This window comes from Echinops telfairi, unplaced genomic scaffold (assembly GCF_000313985.2).
Source record: "Echinops telfairi isolate 266 unplaced genomic scaffold, ASM31398v2 ScPeMD7_3533;HRSCAF=4204_0, whole genome shotgun sequence".
Taxonomy (NCBI): domain Eukaryota; kingdom Metazoa; phylum Chordata; class Mammalia; order Afrosoricida; family Tenrecidae; genus Echinops; species Echinops telfairi.
Window position 1 is genome coordinate 96,030,434 of NW_022107431.1, and position 4,949 is coordinate 96,035,382.

Consider the following 4,949-nt stretch of genomic DNA (forward strand, 5'->3'; position numbering starts at 1 on the left):
CCTCCCTTGTTTGTATAAACTCACCACTGTCCAAGGGCTCCACCTCAGACTGTGAGTTGTCAATTCTATAGCAAACAGATATTCCTAAAAAGAGCATGATGCTCAAAGTAGTCCTTGTTTTTGGTTTTCTAAACCAGGTAAAATCCCCTCAACAGGGCTTTCAAAGACTAGTATTCAGCGCTAATCAAAGACAATCTTAAGGAAGATCTTTATGCCCTAGTGGGGATGATTGATAAGACCCTCTACCATAAACTTAACAAGGAGGTTTTGAAAAGGAACCAAAAGCAGATAAAAAACAAACAAAAAACAGAGATCCAGGAAGGAAACACAGACGATAATGGGTGCTATAGTCAAATGTGGTGAAGAAATTAGATGGTGCCCAGCTATCAGATAAATTAGTGTCTAGGGTGTTAAAGACTTGTCTCCAAACAAGCAGCCATGTAAGTGAGAGGTCAACTAAGTCCACATGGAAGAAGCACACCATCATCAGTAACTGAAGGATTTCAAATCATATAGTCTGAAGTCAAAGGAGAGGAGGGGCCAGTATCAGAGCCTAAATGGTAAGAATCCAGTTTGCAGAAGGCTGTAGATGACAATAGGAGCCCAAGATACATTTGTGGGAACTACATAGGAAAGAAACCTCTGGCGATCTCCCTCTGTCCCTAACTGAGGGATGGGAAGAAGGTGGTCCCTAAACAGTGCATTTGGAGAAATGAGGATAGAAGATAAAAGGGATAACTCGGACTCGAGTAGTTAAAACTTTGTCAGTTGATCCTTCTGATGCATGCTGGACCTGATCTGATTTTCAACATTCCCTGTATTTTTTTTTTGTTTTATTTTGTTTGAGTGTATTCTTATTAGGGTTTGGCTCAGAGGTGTTATGTCATTGGGGGTCATATATTTTTTGTTATCTGAAACCTAAGATTCATGAAACTATAGGGACAGCAGAACAAGGGCTTCAGGGGGTTGGGTAGAGGGGTGGGGGTGGTAGGGGAAGTAAAAGGGAGACGATGTCAAGGAGTCCAGGAAGGAAAAGGTGTCTGGAAACTGATTGTGGTAGCAATTATACAATTGTGCTTGATGGGACCGAACTATGGAATGACCTGATATATGCATAAACTCCCAATTAATAATAAATTAATAATAACCAGGGAAAGAAAACTATTGTATGTTTTAAAGATGACATATGGAATATGTTTGATGTAAGATTTAAAGATTATCTCAGGGCAACAGTTCCAGCAAGTCTAGATAGAGTCCATGAAAATTAGAAATTTTGTTATTCATTTTCCCCTTTTGACAAGGATTCCTCCCCAGAGTTTGTTATGAAAATGTTCAGTCTTGGTAGCCCAGCACCACCCGTTTGCTCTGGTCTCACAGCCAGGGGATCAGTTGTTCACGCAGGCAATTATCCACACTTTGTTTTTCCTACTCTTCTTCCTGCCTTTGTTTCCCTCTGTTGCACCAAGCAAATAGAGACCAATTGCTGTGTTTTGGAAGGCTGTGTGCAAGCTTTGAAGACCCTAAGCACTACACAATGAACTAGAAGTACAGCAGAAGCACTGAGCATTTATTGGGCCCATAAACTGGAGGTCTCATAAAACCATGAACTTAAAGCTCTAAGCCTTGAGTTTTTGTTTTATATAAGCAGTCTTAGCAAATACTGTTTTTCATTCATTGCTGTAAATATATCTGTCATGGATTAAAAAATGTGTCAACTTGGCCAGGCAGTGATTCTCGGCTTCACAGTTCCATAATGAAGTTTGGCAGTCATGTAATAATGTGATTCTGCAGCTATTTAATGATATGATCATCCCTCATCATGTGATCTGATGTAACCACCAAATTATCCCCTATTTGTGATACACTATAAATCTTCTATGCTAACCCCTGTAGCACAATGGATTAAATGTTGGGCTGCTAAATGCAAGGTCAACAATTCATAAATGTCACGATTTAAACCCACCAGCCTTTCTATAAAACTGTCCACTCCCATAAAGATTTAATCTTGGGAACCCCAAGGAACAGTTCTAGTCTGTACTGCAGGGTTGTCAATGAGGCAGGTTTAGGTTATGTTGAAGAGTATTAATGTTTGTTATGCTAATAAGCAGGATTAGAATCTTACTCAGGTCACAGCTCTGATCCGATGTAACAGGAGTTTCTCTGGGGTGTGGCCTAACTTCTCTTTTCTCTTAACACAGTGGTTCTCAACCTTTCTAATACCACGACTCTCTAACACAGTTCCTCATGTTGTGGTGACCCAACCATAAAATTATTTTCGTTGCTACTTCATAACTGTAATTTTGCTACTCTTCTGCATCATCATGTAAAATGTCTGATATGCAGGATGTATTTTCATTGTTACAAATTGAACATAATTAAAGCATAGTGATTCATTAAAAAATATGTAATTATATATTGTGAAATATTTATTTTGAATTACAAATAAATGAAATTTTGTTATGAAGCATAGTGTAGCATGGGTAACAGTCTTCACACCGGGTACTCCTTTTGTGGGCGGACCCACCTGGAGACGGATAGAGGAGTGGTGTCTCGGTTCCTAAGACCATCAGAAATATGTCTTTTCAAATGGTCTTAGTGGACCCCTGTGAAAGGGTCGTTCATCCCCCAAAGGGGGCGCGACCCACAGGTTGAGAACCGCTGTCTTAACAAGCGATAAAAGGAGAGAGACACAAGTAGAGAAGGAGGAGCCTGCTCCCACTATGAAAGAAGAGCAGAGTGGAACCCATCCTCTGGACCAAAAGTCCCTGAACCAAGAACACTTAGGTCCAGGGAATATTGGTGCCAAGACATCTGGAGATCTCTTAGGAATGCCAGGCCCACAGACGTGGCAACGGGACAAAGACCTCCCCCAGACCCCCGAGAGAAGGATACCTTCTCTTAGAACTGGCACCCTAGATTCAGACTTCTCACATCTTAAACTGTGAAAGAATACATTTGTTTCGTAAAGACAACCACCTACGGTATTTCTGTTATAGAAGCACTAGATAATGAAGATAATATCTATCACACAACTTTTGCCAATTCAATTTTTAAGGGTGTACAACTTATTGATAGTGATTATAATAATTGCTGTGTAACCCAACCCTTAACCAATTTGATTTTTCCATCACTGTTAAGTGATACTTTCCTCTTCTTTCTCATCCCTGGCAGCCACTAATAAAGGTTGGTCTCTATACGTTTGCCTTCTTATCTTTTTATATAAGTGAAGTAAAAAAGTATTTGTCTTTCTGTGATTGGCTAGTTTCTGTCAGCATAATGTACCCAAGGTCCCTCCATAACGGGGCGTATATCAAGACTTTGCTTATTGGCTGAGAAACATTCTGTGGGGAATTTAGGTGGTTTCCATCATCTGGCTATTGTAAACAGTTCATCAATGAAATTCCACCACTCTTAACATCTTTCCGGGAATGGGCTGAATTTCCTGCCTCATAGACCAGATTAGAAAATTTGAGGGAATGTAAAGCCATGAAGTTGGGACACGTGAAGCGTATTCAGAGAGATCACTTTTGGTCGGAGCAAAGTGTTCTTGGGCAATAAATAAAGAAATCTGCATTCAGTTTTGCACTTGCCACTGGAATATTGGTAGCAAACCAAGATGGGGGTGGTCTGTACAGGTTTTCTTAGATGTCATGATTCCTTATGTTTTAGGATTTTTGTTGACTATTCTTGTGATCTAGCGACTTATTTCCTTAGCGGCACAAAGGGGCAGGGACAGTTGGTGTCAGAATTGGCAAATGGTTGCAGGGTAGAGGCATGCCTGACCCCTGTCTCAGAGGAACTGGCCTTGAGTGGAAGATGTTTCACAAGGCAGAGATTTCAATTCTCCTCCCCTCATTGTGAAGTTAGAGGAGGCCAGACATCACCATTGCCATCTTAACACAGACCCAAAGATGAAGAATAAAGGCCTTCTGAAAATTAGCCAATGAAAAGTGGATAGATCACAAATGAGTTTTGTCAGACTCAGCAAGCACCACATGTTGGAGGGGTCAGATTTGAGAGGGAGCCATCGTGTTTGGGGAGGAAGACTGCCCCCCAGGGTGAGGGTGGATTGGGACAATTGCTCCAGCACTGGACTCTCACATGGGAGGGTGCGTGAAGTGATGCAGGACTGGACATTTCTTTCCACTCTGTGAGTTGCTTTCACCGTGACAGACACAAGCACTCTGGAACCAGATGGATGGCTTCAAATCCCTGCCCTGCTACTTACTAGCTCTCTTATTAAATTAAATAAGCTCTCTGCTCCTTAATTTTTTTTCATTAACAAATGAGGTTAATTATAGAACTCCCCATGTAACCTTGTTAATGCCAATTAAATGCACTAATACAGGGCTTGAGTACTTTTTCTAGTTTGGGCTTTGCGGGCCTAGCGTTTCTCTCATAACTACTCATACTCATATATGCTAGTGCAGTGACGGGAGTCATAGAAAACGTTAAGTGATGTGGAAGCAATGTTACAATAAAACTTTCTTTTAAAACAGAAATGGGCTGAATTGTGCTTACAGGACAGTTCCCACGTGTGTATGCTTACTTTTCCTGCTCCATTGTAAGAAGGCAAGGAAACTATTGTCTGCTTTCTTTTGCATTGAGGCTTTTCTGTGGTTTATTTGATCATTATTGTTGGATTTTTTGGATACTTTTCATTTATATGAGATCCAGGGTGGATAAATCTATAGAGGCAGTAATAGGATTAATAGTTTCTTAGGATTACAGCAGAGGAGGTTGGGGAGAAATGGGAAACAAATAATAATGAGTATAAGAATGAAGAAAATGTTCTAAAATTGATTGTGGTGATGATTGTACAACTTTGCTTAATATGTTGAAACCATTGTATAATATGTCAATTATGCCGATAAAACTTTTTAAAACTCAATAAATTGCAGTGATTTAAAAAAACAATTTTTTATCCACCTCCTCATTTTTCTCTTCTC